The sequence below is a fragment of the Lagenorhynchus albirostris genome, chromosome 19 (assembly GCF_949774975.1).
Source record: "Lagenorhynchus albirostris chromosome 19, mLagAlb1.1, whole genome shotgun sequence".
Taxonomy (NCBI): domain Eukaryota; kingdom Metazoa; phylum Chordata; class Mammalia; order Artiodactyla; family Delphinidae; genus Lagenorhynchus; species Lagenorhynchus albirostris.
In genome coordinates, this window is record NC_083113.1 from 9,551,635 (window position 1) to 9,572,057 (window position 20,423).

General features: G+C 54.7%; 1 protein-coding gene and 1 long non-coding RNA gene across 6 annotated transcripts in view; one reads left to right on the forward strand and one right to left on the reverse strand.

The window, feature by feature from the left end:
* The window catches only part of BICRA (BRD4 interacting chromatin remodeling complex associated protein), a 77,357-nt gene extending 61,494 nt beyond the window's left edge, over positions 1–15,863 (reverse strand). For 2 of the 5 annotated variants that reach the window (XM_060132542.1, XM_060132537.1), the window contains exons 1-2: positions 15,202–15,296; positions 14,329–14,381 (exon numbers count right to left, since the gene is read on the reverse strand). The gene's annotated coding sequence lies outside the window, so the exon portion shown is untranslated. Of the gene's footprint in view, positions 1–14,328; positions 14,382–15,201 lie in introns of those variants that run through there. The other 3 variants (XM_060132538.1, XM_060132539.1, XM_060132541.1) reach the window with 2 other exon arrangements.
* On the forward strand, positions 14,640–15,612 carry LOC132510462 (uncharacterized). The gene is made up of 2 exons (XR_009537308.1): positions 14,640–15,050; positions 15,410–15,612. It is a non-coding gene; the product is annotated as an uncharacterized LOC132510462 (long non-coding RNA).
* Positions 15,864–20,423: the final 4,560 nt, after the last annotated feature.

Consider the following 20,423-nt stretch of genomic DNA (forward strand, 5'->3'; position numbering starts at 1 on the left):
TCTGCGCTTCCAACGCAGGGTTTGATCCCGGGTTGGGGAACTAAGATCCCACATGCAGCACAGTGCAGCCAAAAAAAAAACTTAAAAAACAAACGAACAAACAAACAACAACAAAAACAAGGTCTTGGGGACTTCCCTAGTGGTCCAGTGGTTAAGAATCTGCTGTCCAATGCAGAGGACGTGGGTTTGATCACTGGTCAGGGAGCTAGGATCCCACATGCCTTGGGGCAACTAAGCCTGCACACCACACCTAAGCCCGTGCACGCCGCAACTACTGAGCCCACGTGCTCTGGCGCCCACATGCCACAACTGGAGAGAGAAGCCCATGCACTGCAGTGAAGATCCCGTGTGCCACAACTAAGATCCGACAAAGCCAAAAATAAATAAATTAATTAAATAAATATTTTAATAAAAACAAGGTCCTACTGTATAGCACAGGGAACTGTATTCAATGTTCTGTAATAAACCACAATGGAAAAGACTATGAAAAAGAATGTAAACATATATGTATAACTGAATCACTTTGCTGTACAGCAGAAATTAACACAACATTGTAAATCAACTATACTTCAATTAAAAAAAAAGAGTGGAGCTCTAGATTGCTGCCATGGAAATAATTCTAAGACATTTGTTCAAGTTAAAAAGCAAGGTGTAGAATAATTCATATGGTACGTGTGACCAAGAGGAAAAAAATGTATGCACAGAATAGAGGGGTAGAAAGAATGCACCCTCTCCTCTGGAGAGGGCAGGACAAGGGGACAGTGAAAAGACTTTCATAGTGTTATATATGACTTTTTTCCGTGCCTAATTAATTCACACAGATCTGCCTTCAAATTGGCAAACCCCAAAGAGTTAAGGAATCTGATCTTAGCCTCGGCATCCAGTGCAGGGCCCTTGAAGCAACTCGGAAATCGTCCGGAAACCACTCTACCCCTTGCTACTCAAAGGAGCAGCCTCAGTGTCCCCTGGGAGCCTGCTAGAAATGCAGAGTCTCAGGCCCGCCACAGACCCGCTAGATCAGACCCCCCATTTGAACAGGCTCCCCAAGGGATTCGTGTGCACGTTCAAGTTTGAGAAACTGTTGATCTGCAACACAGCCCAATCTGTCTGCACAGATTTAGTAGGTACAGACTAAAGGCTGGTCAGTGATAATAATAGCAACCGCTGTGATAGTAATAGCAACCAGCACTTTCAACGGGCTTATTAACTGCCAGGCGGTACCTTATCTCAATGAAACTCCACAGACATCCCACCACGTCGCAGATCATCTCGATCTACAACCCCATATCTGCAATTCCAACCTCCAAAAATCTCTAAAAAGCCATCCCTTTGTTTTCCCCTTTATTCATTGTGGGGCAAAAGCTAACCTGCAATGACTATCCTTACGTATCCTTCCTAGTGTAAAAGCCACAGATATATTAGCAGCAGGAATAGTACTTGCTGCAGAAATCTTTAGCCTGTCTGGGGAAGGGGAGCTGCCCTGCCTGGCTGAGGGCTGTTTCACCTCTTTCCAGCCTGCGCTGTGGTCTGAAATATTCTGAATGTCGACGCACCTCGTAAGCTGGTTACTGCCATACATTTGCAGCACATCTGTTGACATGTGACATCATCTATGAAAACTCCGAGAGGAAGGCATCAGGCCCCCCCTTGCTGATGAGGAAACTGAGGCTGCGAGAGGTGGTGGGCCCCCGCTCCAAGTCCCGCAGCTGCCTCCAGGCCAGATCTGCCTCCGGGGTCCTGACTCTTTTCTTGCAGGTCTCACCGTCAGTCACCCACCCGGGCTCACAAACTCACAAACACATCCGAGGAAGCTGGGAGCGCCGCAGTTATGTTAATGAAGACACCACGGAGGGTAAAAAGGGAAAGAGGAGGGTGGGACGGCACCCTGCTGAGCCGGGGCTTCCACTGGCTAAGCTGAGACCCAAGCTGGATCCCAGGGCAAAAAGCGGAGTGGAGGGGGGCGGGGCAAAGGCAACTTCCTGACTGTGGGCTTTCGGTCCTGGTCCCTGTAACAAGCAAACAGTGAGGCTTTATGGCTAAAAGCCTGGGCTTTGGGGCCAGACTGCGCCCCCCGGGGTTGGGTGGGGGATCCCCAGTCTACCCTTTAGCAGATGTGTGACGCTGGGCAAGTCACTTAACTGCCCAGTGCCTCGGTTTCCTCACCTGTAAAATGGGGATGCTCACTGCACCTACCTCCTAAGGTCCTAACGTGAGTAACCGAGTCAGGACTTGTGAGGGCCCTAGACTGGTGCCCATGGCTGTGTGGGCTGTTATTATTATTGCTGCTACAGTCATGAGCTGTGGAAAGCTCCTAACGGGATCCACAACACCCCTGAAATCCTCCGCCAAAGGTTGCGATGTGGAGTCAAGCATGCGTTTCTCTGGGGGAAACGTCGGAGGCCTCCGAGCAGGTTCCCCAAAGGACCTGAGCCCTCCTTCCCCCACACTAAGGACCACCTCGTGCTCTTAAGGCCTTGCCCTGGAAAAGATAAAAGGCGGCTGCCTCTCCCAGCTGGGGCAGGACGGCCAAAGCTCTTGCCCTCCCAACGGCTGGCAATACCACCGGCCTCCCCCTCTCCTGCCCCCCAGCTCCTGTCACCCCCTCCTGTCTCCAAGCAGGTTTGCACTGGCCTCCTGAACTCCTTCCCAACTGCACAAACATCTTTCTTCTGCCTTCACACCCCTCTCTTCCTCACCTCCTGACCTGTAAGGAAGCTTCACTCTTGAGCCCAACCCAGCACCACCCCTCCTCCCTCTTCTTCTAGAATCTTCCTTCGCTCCTTTCCTTTTCTCTAAGCCTGCTCAGATCCTAAAACTCTCTAAGCCTGGTCCCTCATTCATGCAGTGAATACTGAGTCTGGACGCATTCCCAGTCAGGTCCGGGGGAAGAATCCTCATACAGAAATAAACCGTGTGACATGGAGGAATTTGGACAGGGTAGTCCAGGAAGGCTTCCCAGAGGAGGCGGTATTTAAGCAGAGGCCTGCAGGACAGGACGAGGAGCCCAGAGACAGGAAGGAATGGGAGAAGATCACGGCAAGTAGAGGCAAGGGCAAAGGTGGGGAGGCAGGAACAAGCTGGGTGCGGGAAGAAAGCAAGGTGAAAGGGCAGGAGATGAGGTCAGGGAGATAAGCCCAGGCCTGACTAACGGGGCTCTGTGGGGGGAGGTGAGAGTTAGACTTTCACCTGAGGGCACTAGGGAGCCATAAAGGGTAGCAAGATTTTTTTTTTCAATCTCTGGCTGCCAAGAGCTCCATCTGCCTGCCTGCCTTCCGTCCGTCCGTCTGTCCATCCATCCATCCATCCATCCACCAAACCATCCTTCTCTCGTGACTTCGCACCATATTCCAGTCTGGCTTCCGCCCCTACATACCCATCAAACCCAGGAAATCTTTGCTTCCAGAACAGCTTCATCCAACCCAGGAAGCCTGTCCTCAGGTCCATGGAAGTTAAACCTCTCTAAAAACTCTCCCACTTTGTTCCTGAGACGCTGATTGTGCCTCATCCTGCTCCTCCCTTTCTCTGTTTTGGCCAAAGAAGCTCCCACCCCTCCCTACACGTGGGTGGCCGCCTAAGTTGATTCTCCACCCACTCCTGTCCTCTCCCTGGGGAATCATCCCCATCCTTGGGACTTCAGTGATCACTCCGTGTCACCGTCTCTCACTCACGATGCCTCCGGTTCATTCATTCATTCCGTCTGCACCTCACCACCAGCCGAGAGGGAGCTGGAGCTCTACTCTCTGGGGTTTGTGTTCCCCAAACTGTAGACACCACTACAGCATCTCAAGTAAGGGCACCTGCATCCACTCAGTTGCTCAGGCCAGTGACTTTGGATCATCCTGGACTCCCTCTTTCTCTTACCTGCCATCAACAAAACCAAAGCACCCCAGACCTCAGCCCCAGTGTCCTGGGCCCTCTTTCCCCGTGAAGCTTCAACTGGCCTTTGTGCAAAGCATGCCAGGTTTCTCTCTGCTAGAAACGGCGTGGAGCCCAAAGCCTGCCCCCAGAAGCCCTCTCCTCCAGGAAGCCTGCCCTGATGCACCAACATACCCCAGAAACAATGCCTCCTCCTGGCCTCCACCAGCCCAGCTGACACTCCTGAGACACTGATCTCACCTTGCAGGGAGGATGGGTGTGTTTTGGGCTTACCCCACTCCCCTGCCCCGAGTGCAGAGCTCTGAGGCCCTGCACAAGGGAGGCCTGCTATGTGGGTCTGAATTAACCAGTACGACGCGCCTGGATTCAAATCCCTGCTCTGCCAGCAGCTAGCTGTGTAACCCTGGACAAGGCGCTTCACCTCTCGCTGTAACAGGGAGAGGAAGGCAAACCGGGGGTCTGGCCCTGGGGAGAATTCTAAGCAAACCATGAAAACTGCACCACACGCAGTCCCACAGCCAGGAGAAGCAACAGACAAGATGGACAAGTAACAACACAGGAGGCCTGAAAGCGGGTGCTGGGCGAAAAAGACTCAGAAGGAGAAATACAGCAGGATCCTCTGTAGAAAGCAAAAATCCACCACACAAAGCAAACAATTCGCCAGGGCACAGAACAATTTGCCAGGGCATTGGGCCAGGGAAGGGAACGGGAATACAAGGGAATCTTACACAGATACATATATATGCACTTGCATACACGTGTATACAATATATACATTTACTATATGCCTATTATACTGCTAAGCTTAAATTTACCACTAAATTATTACATAAAGTATAATAATATGTAACATATATTAATGTATGTGTGTGGGTATATATATTTTACCGTTCATTTGCTTAAAGCAGACTTCCGTCAGGAACTCCCTTAAATAAATCTCCCTATTCTGCTACAGAGTCTGGCCGGGGGCTCTTCAGGCCCAGAAGTTGGCTCCGTGTTCCCTGTGACCAATGCAGACACGGCTCCCTGCCCCTTAAAGGTCGCAAAGAAAAAAATAGGACTGTGGAAGGGGGACGGGCTCGGGGAGGGGCAAGGGCTGGGCAGATGTCAGGGAATTCTGCTGGTCCAGCTAAGGAGACAGAAATCTGACAAAGAAAAATGGCTCCTCACGAAACAGCTTTGAGACTTTAGGTGGCAAAGCACAGGCAGCCCGGGAGGGCCCCAGAAACCAGAAGGCAAAGACGGAGCAGAAGTTTCCCGGACATTTTTATCAACTTCGAGACCTGAGTCTTTCCCCATTTTAGCATCTCTGTAAAAGGAGGCGTAACTCACAACAAATGGCTCGTGTGAACACAGCATGTGTGGCTTCCAGTCCTGGTTGAACTGAGGAGGACAGCACCTGAGCACCCCCCTCCAGCCTCAGTCTCCCTGCTGAGCAGTGGGCAGTCCTGACCTGCCCCCTGGGCCCTGATTCACTCCCTCTCTGAAGACACTTAGGGAGCGAGTACTGGGCAGTGGGGAGGTGGCTAGGGCAGGATGGGCAACGTCCATGGACCAAGTGTCAAGTGCAGTTGGGAGACCCATGGCTGCCTGTCCTGGGTGAGGGGCCTGCCGGTGGAGCTTTGCCACTGCAGGCAGAGCCCTGCAGCTTTGCGGGCTGGGCTTCCTGAGCCAAGTAACCACTCAGGGGCCAGGCTTGATAAAAGTGGTGGGGGGATGGGCCCGGGGGGGGCAATGAAGGCAGCTGAGCCTGGCTGGGGGCCTCTCGGGCCCCACCCACCAGGACTCCCAGGAGATGCGTGGCACCCCGAGATTGGCATTTTTGGTGCTTTGGAAGCAGGTGGGTCACACTTTTTAAGAAACAGAATAGCGACTGCAAGCACAGGCTCTCTGCTCCCTTTCTCCATGCCTGTGACATGTCCATCCTTCAGTCAGTCAGTGGGTCAGTCAACAAACATTACAGGATTCCTACTGCACACCAGGAGCTGAGAACACGAGGCACATCATTTCCCTCCTTCTGTTTATAGAATCTAGTGAGAAAGCCAGGCCTGAAGAAAAGCTCACGGGATACCTACATCCCAATGGGGCTACGAGGGGTGGAACAGTGAAATGGGAGAGCATCCCTACGCCAGAGGCTGAGGCTGGGAAGGGCACCCAGGGGAGCGGTGAATGGGATGATGAGACTTCAAGGCGGGGCTGGGGGGGCAGATTCCTCTCTCCCGAGAGAAAGGAGGTAAAGCCTTCCCAAGGACTCCTGCTCAGTGATAAAAAGGCTAAATCTCCAAACAGTGATGCTGAGCTGAGGTGCTCAACCCAAAGGACCACACAAGTCTGCGGGATTCAAGAAGAGGCAAGGGCAGACCCACAACAGGATAAACGAGCAGCGGCCCGTGACCCGCTGCCCTGGGAGGGGGTGCTGACTGTGAAGGGGCACAAAGCAACTTTTTGGCTGCGATGTGAACGCTCTGGATCTCGATGGGGTGTGGATTACACAGGCTGCTAGGGTTTGGCAAGACTCGTGGAGAAGCACCCTTAACCTCTGTGTATTTCATTGTATGCCAGTTACACTCCATGAGAGGATGGGGGAGAAAAACATACATATACATAGACACACACACACACACACACACACAACTTTCTGTGAAAGGGGATGCACGGGGGCTTCCCTGGTGGCGCAGTGGTTGAGAGTCTGCCTGCCGATGCAGGGGACGCGGGTTCGTGCCCCGGTCCGGGAAGATCCCACATGCCGCGGAGCGGCTGGGCCCGTGAGCCATGGCTGCTGAGCCTGCGCGTCCGGAGCCTGTGCTCCGCAACGGGAGAGGCCACAGCAGTGAGAGGCCCGCGTACCGCCAAAAAAAAAAAGGGATGCATGTCCACAAAAGCGGGAGGGCACTGGGCATGTTCTGGGGAGAGAAGTGAGGTCACCGTGGCCAAGGCCTGCTAGGCCAAGGGGAGCCTGGCCTGAGAGAGTAAAGAGCTGAGAACTCCTCCGGGGGCCCCCCGTCACCTAGCCTGGAGGGCTTGGTGCTCGAAGATGGGTGAGGTACCTTGAAGGACAGGAGGGAGGTTACAGTCTAGCCAACTGCCACAATCATCCCATGAGCATCTGTGAGCAACAGCCTGCCCAGTACCACATAGTGGACGAGAGGCAGGGCGGCATCCACCCTCTGGAAAGGGGGGTCCAGGGACCTTCGATCTGCAGGTGTCCTGGAGGAACGGACCGCTTTTACCTCCAAGCTGCAGAGGCCACCGGGGCTCCCTCCAGGGCCCCAGGGGTCATTAACGAGGGTCCCACAGCCATAGAGATGTTCCTCCCTCACTCCGCACCCAAGGCTGCCAGGATGGGACATAGGGGACACAGGAAGCTGGGGGGGGTTACCTAGACGTCAACAGCCCCCTCCAGCCCCTCGAAGGACAAGAAACACTTTGAAGGAGAATTATAGAAGATGGAGTGAGCAAAAGGAGGGGATTAAGGCAGCCAGACCTGGTCAGGGGCTCCAGGGATATAACCCTTCCTCTGACCCTCTTATCCCTGGAAGGAGCGTTTGGTTACAGCCTCCACGGAAGTGATAACTAACTACAGTGACAATGGTGACGGCTACCTTCTGCAGAGCGCTTACTCTGAGCCAGGCACTTGCAAAACACTTTTCCCCTCAGGACCTGATTTAACTGATGCAAAAGCTCTTGAGAGAAGCATCGATTTATTATCCCTGTACTTCTGGTTCTCTAATCTGGAATTAGAGAAAGGAAGTAACTTGCCGCCAAGTCACAAGGTTAGAAGGGGCAGAAAGAGGACTCGAACCCGGGCGGCTGACCTAGTAACCCCTCACTGCCGGGGTCATTTGTCCATCCCCCTGCCACTGGCCCACCTTCTCTGACTGTGATTTCTGCACAGAATATCAGAACCCACTTCCAAGCATAAATCCCCAAGCCCGTGTGATCAGAAACAGCCACCAAGGTGCAAAGCCTGGGGTGGCCAAGACAGGATGGGAACACAGATCAAGGACAACCTGACCAAAGTTTACTACCCGCAGCCTCGATTTCCCCAATCTATGAAATGGGCCTAATGTCTCTTCCATCACAGAACAGGATAGAACCCGGAGGTGATGAAACAGATTCTGGATACCAAAAATAATAACACCATTAGTAACGATAATGATACAGTTGAACTGATATGATATCTGGAATCTGCTTAAATGTACTCCAGTAGAAAAGGGAAAAGAAAGCGCAGGGTGGCGCGGAGGGTGGGGGGGCGGGCGGGAGGAGGGATCAGTAGAAAACTGGTGAAGCTGGCGATGGGTACACAGGGGTTGATTATTTTATTCTCTCAACTCTTGGTGGGTACTTTAAAATTTCCATGATAAAAAATTAAAATAATAACAAGCAAAGTGAATTTTCACCGCACTCCTGCAAGCCAGGGCCTGTCTTAAAAGCTTTCTACATCTTCACTCATTTAAGCTTCACAAAGACTCCATGAGTTCTGTTACAGATGAGGAAACTGAGGCCCAAAGGGTATTTGATTGCCTTGGAACCTTCCCTCTGATTAAAATGCCAACATTGACTGCCCGGGGTTGTAGGGGAAGGAGGCAAGGACGCAGGTATCTAATTCCACGGGAGATTTCTCTCCATCATCATCATCATCACCACCATCATTACCATCATCACCACCAACACCATCACCACCAACACCATCACAGCCACTGACATCTTCTGAGCACTCGTGATATGTCAGGCACTGTGTTAAGCTCGGAACATCCATGAGCACACAGGTAGGTCTCCCATCACAGCCGTTCTTCCAGATGAGGAAAGCGAGACCCAGAGCAGGACAGCCCTGTCTGTCCCCAGGGCCATGCCGCCGCAGCAGCCTGCCCTGTGCCCTCCGCTGCTGTGCGGTTTAGAATGCCAACAATGTTCCCTATGTGCCTTTCAGGAAGACAATGGAGAGCTTTCAGAGTGGCGAAGTCAGCGTGGGGCCCACAGGAGAACAGTAATCATGGTGAAGATAACAGTAACATCAGATGCTCCTTCCTGAACGGCTACTGCACGCCCGGCTGGGGAGGGCAGTGCCTCCTTCGGCCCTCACAGCCCACCTGCCAGGGAGCCATCATGGGCCCATTTTACAGACAAGGAAATCGAGACCCAGAAAAGGATCGCTTGCCCAAGGTCACGCTGCAGGTGAGTGGAAAAGCCAGCATTCCCTCCCCTGCCTGCCAGTAAGGGGGCTCACAGCCCAGAATTAAGGGGTTCCTGACTCCAGGAGACAGAACTGCCATAGAATGACAGATGACACCTCCACTGAATGACCCATGCACCTTGATGGGTATTATTTAATCCTCATGACAACCTTTCCAAAAGTAGGTACTGAGGTGAACCCATTTAACAGAGGGGACAACTGAGGCCCAGAGCCAGCAAGCCCCCTGCCTGCATCCATTCAGCCAGCAAGCGGCAGAGCCGGGATTCGAATCAACAGCGCCCCCACCCTTGACCTCTACACCAAGCGGCAAGCACAGGGTGCAGGCCACAGGCAGGAAGGAAGGGGCAAGGAGGTCACAAGAGGCAAAGACAATGGATGGATGGGTGGGATGACTTGAACAAGGGCGGAAACGATTTCCTTCAAGATACAGTTCCACAGGTGCCTCCTAAGAGTGACCGAATGACAAAACGCAGGCTCTTGACCCAGCAACCCCGCCTCCAGGAGTTTATCCCGCTGGCATACCCACTTCCCAGTAAGACAAATGGATGCATGCCCTCTGGCTCCGCACGCTGAAACTTTAGGAAACACCTCCATATCCGTGTTGAGTCAAGGAGGATTTGCCCACACTGAGGAATACAACGCAGCTGAGAAAAAGCCAAAGAGACCCCCCCCCATGTATGGTGCACATCTCCCAGGGAGATGAAGTGAAAAAAGCAACGTGCAGAACGATGGGAAGAGGGTGCTACCATCTGTGCAAAATAAATATTTTTTAAGACATACACATGTATATAAATGTGTGTGCACAGAACATCAGGATTGAGGCGGTGCTCTGGGGAGGCGAGTTGGGGGACCAGGGATGCCCCGGAGGGTAAAGGGGGAGACTTACTATGTTTGAGATTTTGAATTTGTCCCAGGTGGATGTATCAGTTAGAAAAAAAGAGAAAGAGAGAAAGAAGCTGCTTCCCCCTTGGAGCCTTTGCAAACCACCCAGACAAAAGGCATCAAAGTCCCCCAGCGGCCTTGAAGACTGACACTTCTCTCTAGCCTCCTCCTGGATTGGGTCCCAATATCACAACTGGGCCCCAGGGCCGTGGCACACAGTAGGTCCTCAGGAAGTTTAATCGGGAACAATTAAAGACAGACAGGCCCTCTCTCCAGCTTCTCCTGCCAACAGATCCCCCGCCACCATGAATACCTGCAAACTCAGGACACAAAACTAACTGTCGCCAAACTAGAAATGTCTTAGAAAACCTTCTCTTTTCCCGTTGGGGGATCTTGCATGCCACTGAGACACAAAGGCTTCAGTCAATGGGGATAAAACTCTATTGGTGGTACCCCAGGCAGGGGAGAAGTCTAGGGAAGGAAGGAGGAGGGAATCCTTGGGGACCAGTCAACCAAACATTTCCCATGTGTCTCTAGTGTGACACATCCTACACTGGGGAGCCAACTGAGACAGGCCCTCCACCCTCAGAGAACGGGGACAAACTTGGATATGACCCGGTGGAAAAGGGGGGCAAGTCATTCGGATTGGGGGGAGAACATTTTATATCATGGATGTAAAACAGGCAATTTGCTGTTTCCACTAAGAGTCAGGGAGCCTGGTGGGGGAAAGACCCCGAAGAGACAGAGGCAAGAGAACCATGCCCCCGCCACCTCTCCCCTGCAGGGCGGGAGAGGGAGAAAGGCAGCCCCTCACTGCTTTCCAGGCCCAGGCCGGCTAGAAAGGAATGCCATGTTTTCCTGTTTCCAATTAACTTCCCCCCACCAGCAGCCCTCTGCATTCTTGAGACCAGGAGTCAAGACAGCCACGGGGGAGAGCTGGGAGGGCGGGAGGGAACTCTGATGGTGGCTGGGCCTGGAGCTCAAAGGTGACCCCCCCCGGGACCCCGGGGTACCCACACACACCCCAGAACCCTCCTGCCAGGCCCCCTGGGCTTGGGGCTGACCCCTGGACCCTTTCACAGACTCTCACAGGGGAGAGGGGGAAGACCCCACATCCCCAGGGAAGGTTGGGGAAGGCCCCTGAGGCCTCTGGGAAGGAAGCGGGCAAAAAAGGGGGGCGGGGCATAGGCCTGTCACTCTTGGGCCTCACACTCCCCCCCTTTTCCACTGCCCCCCTGCCCCCCCAAAAATCAGTTCCAACTTTCAGGAAGCACTCACCCTAGAGAGACCTACAGCCCCTCCCCTCCTGCCCCCGCCCCACAGGAATTATGATTACTTATGATGCCTGTCACCTCAGGAAGGTATTTGCAGGGTGTCCCTCAAAGTGTTAGCCCCTCACCAATCACACCCCCGTCCCTGAAGTCTGGGCTGGAGTCCCCTCTCAGCCATGGAACAGGTTTCCGCTGGACTCGGTTTCCTCATCTGTAAAATGGCAAGATCGCCCCGTATTGCCCCCCTCACTGGGTAAGCTGGGCCCTCCCCAGCCCTTCCCCTTCCTCCCCCCGCCCACAGCCCACCGGCCAAATGTGTATTCGGCACCAGTAAGTGCTGAAGGAGTGGGGTCCCAGAGAGCTGGAGATGGAGAGCCACCAAAGTGGAACCCCTTACTGCCTGCCCTCACCCACCACCACAGGGAATTCCTCCAGGGTAGATGCCTTTTGCCATTCACCCTAAAATACCCAGCACCCAACTTTCCTCCCCACTCCTACAGGCCTGCCATATCCCCGTATGCTGAAGGAGAAATAAAAATAACACGTTTGGATAAAACTTTCAGTCACCGCAAGGTCAGTTAAGGAAGCTCTACTGATCCCCACCTGCAGATGAGGAAACTGAGGACCAGTGACTGAGGTTACAGAGTGGGACAGGGAGTCTGCCACCCAGGCTGAGAGGAGAACGGGCAGGGGAGTTCTCTGCCAGCTACATCACGGAGCCACGGAGGGTCACAGGGCAGAGCGACGACGAAGGTCCCCGGCAGCTCAGATTCCCTCCCAGCGGGGCCGAGTCCCAGCTCAGGTGGAACAGGAAGAGGATGACAGAGGGGCCACCAACCAAGTGCCCCCCAAACCCCAGCCAGCGAGGCCCGGGGCCCCCCCTTCTCCTGACTCCACACCTCCAATCCTCAGCTCCTGCAGGCAAACACTCTGCTCCAGCCACAGGTGAAAGCATCCTGCCCTCAGCCCAGCTTCCAGATGCTCCTTACCCCTTCCCCAAAGGAGCACTCGGTGGGTGGGTGGGGGGGCGGGGTGAATTCGGCCGCTCCTTCCTGGTATTATCTACATTTGAGACTCAACTGAAGTCAAAGGGACAAATTGCCAAAGAGGGGTACAGGAGAACCTAAGAGTTTTGAGCTGAGTTGGAAAAACCTGAGACGGTTACAGACTGGGGCTGTGTGACCCCGGGCAAGTCACTTAGCTTCTCTGAGCCTCCATTAGCCTGTCTGCAAAATGGGAATCACATAACTGACCCAACTTCCTCCTCGGGTGGTGGCCACTGGGTAGCGCACCTAACAGTAGCCAATCCCTAATGCTCTCTGGGTAGGAGATGTTATTTGCGCCTTCCAGGAGTGGGGGAGCCCTGGGGGAGGGGGTGTAGCTAAGCACACCCCTTAAGTCTCACTGGACGCTGGCACATGGGAAGGGGGTGGCTCCTCAGCTGTTCTCCTCCCCTGTTCTCCCACCACCCTAGCAGGTCGGCGTTGACTGAGGCCCCCATCCCCACCCCAGGTGAGGGGAGAGGTGTGAAAGCACAGAGCACTTCTCAGAAGTCTCAGGCCGTGAAGTCTGGGGGTGTTTCTAAAAACTGTTTCCCTGACAAGCGCCCCGGGAAAGGAGGTGTGAGGGAAAAGCAAACCTTCAATACATCCCCAGATCTATATTATCGGAGGGCTGTGTGACAAAAGGGGCTGCCTGTCCGGACAGAAGGCCGAGCACGGGCAGGAGCCCCGGTCCAGGTACACCAGAGGGCTGGGACCTGTCACCCTGGCCTCCGGGGAGAGCTGACACAGCGGCCTCTGACCCCACCTCCCGGGAAGTTCAGCTGCTCAGAACCACAAAGCAAAACAAAGGGGTGCGGAGAGGAAGGAGCCGCCGTGCCTTCCAATCACCGCTGCCTCCCGAGCCCGCCCGCGGCTGCTCGCCCCGCTCGCCGCTGGCCGCGGACCAAGGCCTGGGCAGCCCGCGGTCCCTGGTCTCCCCGCGGCCGCCCGTGACAGGAGCCGGAGAAGCAGCCGAGGGGCAGCGAGGGATGGGAAAACCAGATGGCTCCATCCCTCCTCCCTCCTGCTCCATCCCTCCCTCCGGGTGCCCGCGGCCCGGCCGCCCTCCGCAGGGGCTAGGGGAGGCCTCGGGCCCGGCTCGTCCGGGCTCACCACAGGGAAAGGGCTGCCTTTGTCTAAAGGTCACCACCCGAGCGCGGTGCCCGGGCTGGGCCTGGTGCCTCCCAGTGCTAGGCCGAGGGGGTGGAGATGGGGGGCCGCCCCAAATCTCGGAGGTGACAGGGGTAAGGCTCACCTCCCTCCTCCCCCCACCCCCCGTAACGGCCCCCTCCGGGAACAACCAGCTAGCGGGGGCGGGGGTCAACTCCTTTCATTGCTGGGGGGTGGGGGACCAAGTCAACTCCTTTCATTGTTTCGGGGCGGTGGGGAGGAGGAGACCCAGTGGCTTCCTTCCGCATCCATCCCTCCCCAGCATGCCGGAGGCCCCGTTTCTCTCCGGCACCCCCGGAGGGATCTGAGGAGGGAGCGCAGGGGACGGGCGAGAGGGGGAGATGAAGGCTCGCCAGCTCCGGCCGGGAAACCACCATCCGCTGCCCCCATTGCCCTCTTCTTCCCCAAAAGGCAGGGAGCAGGGTGAGGGGAGGGGGGGCCCCCGGGCCGGGGGAGGGGGTCTCCCCACCCCTCCCCCCGTGGAACGTTAGGTCTCGTTTTTCCGCCGCTCCATTGTATCCCCGGCAGCCGGCGGGAGGGCCGGGGAGGCACCGGGCGCCGGGTTTGGGCAGGGGAGCCCAGGGTGGGTGGAGGGGGGGGTCCCCGCAGAATCGGGGCGGCGGTGATGGAGAGACGCGGGGGGTGAGGGGGGGCTGCCGGGGGTGGTGGGCGCCGAACAGAAAAAGAGGCAGCGGGCGATGCGCCCCGGTTGGGGGGCTAAGTGTGTGAGTGTCGGGGGGGTGGGTTCGGCCCCGGCTCCGGCTCCCCCCACACACACCCTCGCCGCCAACCCCCACTCCCCCCTCGCTTTTGCGCCCTGTCACAGCCCCGACTCGCAGGTAGAGAGAGTTAAGAGATTTAAAGAGAAATTGCTACATTGTGAGAAACTCACCCTGATGTTTGAGCAGCCGTCGGCGCGGGGTCTCCGAGACGGCCCCGCACGGGCTGCAAAGGGAGGACCCAGAAGGGGCCGACCGGCCGGGCCGGTCAGCGCACTGCCTGATCGCATGGCGGCCGCCCGGCAGCCTCCGCCAGGCCCCTGCCGCCGCCCCGCGCCGCGGCCCGGGCACCCCGGACCCGCGCCCGCTCCGGGCGGGACCCCTCGGGTTTGCAAAAAAAAAAAAAAAAAAAAATTATTTTTTAATTACATGCAAAAGAAAAAAAAACCTTGCAGGTTTTGTGTTCCGCCCCCCCCTTTCCTCCTCCTCCTCCTCCTCCTCCTCCCTCCGCCCTCGCCGAGGGACGGGCTTGGGGGAGGCCCCGCCCCGCGACTCAGCAAACCAGCTTCGGCTCTGGGCGCCGAGCTGCGGGCCCGCGAACGAATGGGAGGCTGCGAACGCCCCGGGAGGGTGACCTCCGCACCGGCGCCGCCCCTTCCCCAGCCCTAGTCCCGGGGGTTCAGGGGCGCGCCTTCCCAGGCTACGGTGGAGTCCGCCGACTGCATCGAGCAATGCTCCGGATTAGGGGAAAAGGCTAAAGGGATTCGCCCTCCCGTATCCCGGGCGCCCAGCCCGTCTGGGGAGCGGGCGCGGTGCGCCCTGGGCGCGCCCCGACGCGGGGGATGGTCGCCGGGCGGGAGGACGCGACCAGGGGGAGCGCCGAAGGTTCGAAAAGGTAGCGGGAGTCGCGGCTGGAGGAGAGGGGGAGGCCCCGCAGGTGGAATCGCGAAGGAGCCGGGAGTCGGAGCCAAAAGGGTGGAAGGTGCGGGGGCGGGGGGTGCTTTGGGGCTACTGGCCGGCACCCCGAACGCGGCTCGCTCACTCACCTCAATCGGTCTTTTGAGCTGCTACGCCCCGGGGAGGGCGCCGGGGACGTGGGTCCGACCTGTCTTAGAGCCTCCTCGAGGCCTCTCGGGCCGCGCAGATGGGACTCCCAGAAGCCCCGGGACGCCTCGGTGGTGTTGGGTCTGTTTCCGCCCCGCGGGGCCGTGTACGCCTTGCGGGCGTGACACTTCGGTTCGCGCGTTCGTTCAGGGAACGCTTGCTGAGCGCCTGCTGTGTGCCCTGCGCCTTGCTCGGGGCCCATCGAGCACCCAGACAGCTCGGAGCTACCCTGCCGGGGCGCACAGGCCAACGGGACTTATATTCTGGTCTCTTCTTACCTTCTGTTTCCCCGATGCCCTGGAAAAGCCATGTGTATACCGAAGCAGTTCAATAAATGTGTGTTGAATAAATGAGTGATTGAGACCTATGTGTTTTAAGCTTTAGAATTGATCCTGGCATCTTGGTGGCACTACGCGTATTATTTAAGACACCACGGAGGTTAAGCGCGCTGACTCAAACCAGCGAGCCTGTGCTTCACATCCTGCCGCTTCCTTTGCTGTATGACCTTGGACAAATTACTTCACCTCTCCGTGCCTCCATTTCCAAGAGGAAATAATTAATAGGCCTCATTTCATAAGGTCATTAGGAGAAAATGTTCTCATGGGGAGCAGCATCTGACAGGAAGTGCCAGATAAGTGCTGTTATTATTTACTATTATAGTAAAAGGAAACTTTATCAATTCCAGAAGTGAACACGTGTTGCCGCAAACATGAGACAGTGGTCAGTCTATAACTCATATAGTTATAGTAATCCATGGCCCACTGAGATATGTGACCCTTCCAGGAACAGCAACATAGGACATTATTTTTGTGCAGGTTGCCCTTCCATTTGCTAAGATTGAGCCACTGGGCTACACCTTGAGTATTCATTTACCTGGGTGCCATTTTTCCAGTCTTCACCAAGAAGAGATCTCCAGGAACTCCCATCTAGAGACCTTTAGTTATTCCCACCTTGCAGTGTAGAAAACTAAATTGGCTCAGAGAGGGGAAGCGTTTTGCCCAAGGTCACACAACCGGGAAGTGGGACCTGATCTGAGCTGGGTGGCACTGGTGTCTCTTGTTATAGCTGCCAACCCTGGGGGGCTCGGAACTAGGGAACTGACTGGGGTTCAAAGGTAGCAGACCTGAGGCATTGCGGGGGGTGACTGTCCAAGTTTATTCATTCATACAGGAAGTATTGTTTATGGGTATCTAGTGTGTGCCAGGAATATAGCAGTGACCAAGAACACCCTGGTTCCTGCCCCATCGCTACCCCCTAGCCCCATTCTGCAGCTCACAGTCTATTAGGGGACACAGACAATGAGCAAGTAAGCAAATAAGTCACTTAGCCTCAGTTTCCCCTGCCCTCTGTAGCAGGTTCCAGGCTTCTTAGGTGCATTATGGTATCCACCACTCCCCCAACACACACCCCAGAACAGTGCCTGGCACTTAATAAGTGCTCAAGAAAGATCTGCTGAGCAATGAGATAATAACCCACCCTTCCACAGGCATACCTGACCTCTTAGGAAGATGGTCTTGAGGCCAGGCGGCCTGGAATGGGCATGGGTGTGAAAGAAGCCCCCAATCTAGCCATCGCTGGCAAAGCCCTGGGAGGTCAAATGTCCAAGGCCAGAGGAGGGGTCTATATGCACCCAAATGGGAAGAGACCTGCTATTCTTTAGGGGGTGACACACCCCTGCCCTTTGAAAATCAGATGCAAGTTGTAAGTTCCAGGTTCAGAATCGGGTTGGCAGTGAGACCCAGATAGGTTCAGCAACTTGCCCCAGGGATACCCAGCCAGGGGAGGGACTAATCCCAGATGTTCTGTTATGAGTCACCAGATGAACCTGGGGCAAGTCACTTCTCCAGCCCCTCCATTTTCTCATCTATAAAATGGGACTGTATAGTCAGACACCAAAATCCATCGCCCCCCAACATTTTATTCTGAACATTTTCAAATATGGAAAAGTGGAAGAAATAGGGTAAATACCCACCACCTAGATTCAACCATCAGCATCCTACTCTACTAGCTTAATCACACATCTGTGCATCTATCCATCCATCAAATCCATCTCAGTTTTTGATGCATTGCAGACATCTGTTTATCTCCCCCGAACACAGCTGGTAATCCTAACTAACTCCTCGCTTTGATAAACACTCTGTCAACTGTTAATACCAACCCCCTGGGCCAGGCCCTGACTCTCATTTAAACCTCAATTCTAACTTTTTTGTGTGGAGAAACCAGTTCAGAGAGGGTAAGAAACCGGATCAATGTCACACAGCCGGGGAGTCAAACCCAGCTCTGTTTGTCCCCAGAGTCCAGACGTTATGAAGGCTATGGAAAGGATGAAATGGGACGAGGCACATAGAAACTCTTATGGGACAGGGACAGAGCAGCATCCAGATGTGAGAAATTAGGACGGGAGAAGATGCACCCACCTTTTCTCATCTACCAAATACACTACACCTCTGTGCTCAGCTGGGCTCTGGACACAGGGTCCTTGCCTGCCAATATGGAACTTAATCCCATATAGGTCATGATATTTCCTCTCTCCTAACATAGGTCTGGGCAGGAGACAGACACCTCACAAATATTTGCTGAATGAGCTTGGATTTCTGGGCCCCTCATCTCAACGTTTCATGGACTGTTTTAATTATAACCGTGCAGCTGAAAAGGAACAGCAGGAAACCCATTTGCTGTGGAAAGTCCAGGACACTGGAGAATTAACCTGCCCTCTCCCAGGGGCTGTGATGCCTTGTTCCACTTTTAGCCCACCGGCTCCAACTCCCCCTGGTCCTCCCAACCCTCCAGCCCAGAAACCTCCCCTCTCCCACCCCCAGTACAAGCGCATTTTCTATCCCGTCAAATTTCTAGTCCCCTCAAATTTCTAGTCCTTCCCCACCCCACACTCAGCTCTCCCAACCAGATCCTAATGCCCTTTATCTCTGAGTCCTACACCTCCTACCCGTCCAACAGCCCAGTTCCTACCCTGAGGGAGCCTGACCAGAGTCTGGCCTGATTCCCGTTTCTCTACAGAGGCGTGGTTTTCCTTTTTCCTTCTTTCTTTCTTTCTTTTTTTTTTTTTTTAAACAAGTTGTTTGTGCCTCTGAAAGTCAAAGGAACGGCCATCGCGGCTCCTCCCTCGCACCCGCAACTGCAAAGTCTAAAACTTGGCCAACCCAAGTTCTGTTTCTTGATCTGGCAAGATGTTTCCGAGGGTGTTTTTCGTTTTCAGTTGAGCAGCACGCTTAGATCCGTGCACTTTTCTGGAGGCATGTAACACTTCAATAACAAGAAGGAACAAAGCAAGAAAAAACCTTGCCCAGAACACCCCTGCGGTCCCTCCACTTCTCGTTCAATCCGACTTCAGGGGAAAGTTTTCATCAAAGACCTCTCCAGGATCCGAATTCTAGCCGCCAGGAGGGGAAAAATAGGAGGACTAGGAGGGAACTGACTCCGGAGCGACCTGCGCCCTCTGACCGCGCCCTTTAAATATGGCTCGTACTGCGGGACAGTGCTACCCCAGCACGCAGCTACGCTGGCTCGCCTGGAGCGCCAAGACCGCGAGCGGCGGCAAATCAGGCAGCTACAAGCCCACCCCGACCTTGGGTCCTCAGAGCGGCAAGTGCGGGGGGCGGGGTCTAGTCGCCCATTGGCCCAAGATTGGGGGCGGGGCCGCATCTCCGTCCCGCCCCCATCCCCCGCCTAGTTAAATAGGCTTCGCGCCGGCCCGGGGAATTATTCATCGTGGGGCGGGGCCTGAGTTTGTTTACACGCTGCCATTGGCTGGATTTGAATCGGCCCGACTGCGGGCCGGCCGCGGGGCGGGGCGCCAGAGGGCCCCGGCCTGCGCCTGACAGCTTCAGCTAGGCAACCCACATAAGACGAGCCGCCAAAGCACTGGAACCCTGGAGATGGGGATACTCTAAGTGGAGGCTGGCAGCGGGGGCGGGCAGGTTGAGGCTTCTGCAGGTTTCTTGATAAATGCTAACCAAGGGAGTAGGGAACATTGTTTTTGTTTTCATAAAAAGTAGTAAGGATAAACAAACCCGCAAACAACCTAGCTGTCCATGGATAGGGGACTCATTAAATAAGCTGTGGTCTGGCCCACAGGGGGACATGAAATAACCGTAAAATGAGGAAGTAATACATGAACCGACGCGGAATAAGCTATGAATTCAGTTAAGGGGAAAAGGCAATGAAGGAAGAAGAGTGTATAATAATTTAAGGGGGAGGTGAGAAAATATAAGCTTCTGCTTGTTAAATGCACAGAATATCTTCGAAAGCAGAAACTGGTAACTGCAGCGTCTGTGGGGAGGGAGACCGGGGTGCGTGGAGGGTAGATCTATTTGGACCTTTGTGAAGTTAGAAACTTGTAAACAAATATTAAGTTCTGAGAACTCTCCCTTTTCATCCACGTACCTCGAAGCAATGGCCCCTAGGAAACTTCTTGACTTGGCTATAGAGGCCATGGACCCCCGACCTGCGACCCCTACAACCCACAGTGGTATTTGGGGAATTGAGCTGCTTCATGTACTCAGGACCAACAGAAATCCAAATTCAATGAAGAGTGGCTTTATTTAATAGTAATCACTGCAGGATTTAACATCCCAACGGAGAGGGAGGGGCCGCTTCCTGAGAGATGCTAAGTGGGGGATGAGAAGGAGAAACCAGCCAGGCCCTCCTAGGAGAGAGAAGAGAAAGTCAAAACTAGGAGAGGCCCCTTTAAGAAGGGAAGCCTGCCTCCTCCGGAAAACGACGCTGGCGGAATTGACCTGCAGAAGGGAGAGTTGTCCGGGTTTTGACTTTTATTATTACTCTCTGTTCCGGGAGATCTGGAGCAGAGAATGAGAACGACTTCCTGCAGCTGAGATTTGACCTGTTATGGATCTTACTTGTCAAGACTTCCTCCGTATAAGTTCGCTACAGGGTTTATGAAACATTGTTTAGATGGCTGGGAAAGTCACCCAGGCCTGGAGTGAAAACTTGACCGGCTACGACATGATGTAGTTCTAAGTTAACGCCTACCAGAGCTGGCGCTGCCGGCTCAGGTACATAGATAAACTCGGTGAATGCCCCTAAAGATCCTAGCAGGTTCTAACAGCATCGCGTTTTACGCATGTGGAAACTGAGTCACAGAGAGTTATAGAATTGCCCACATCAGGCGTCACAGGGATTCGGACCC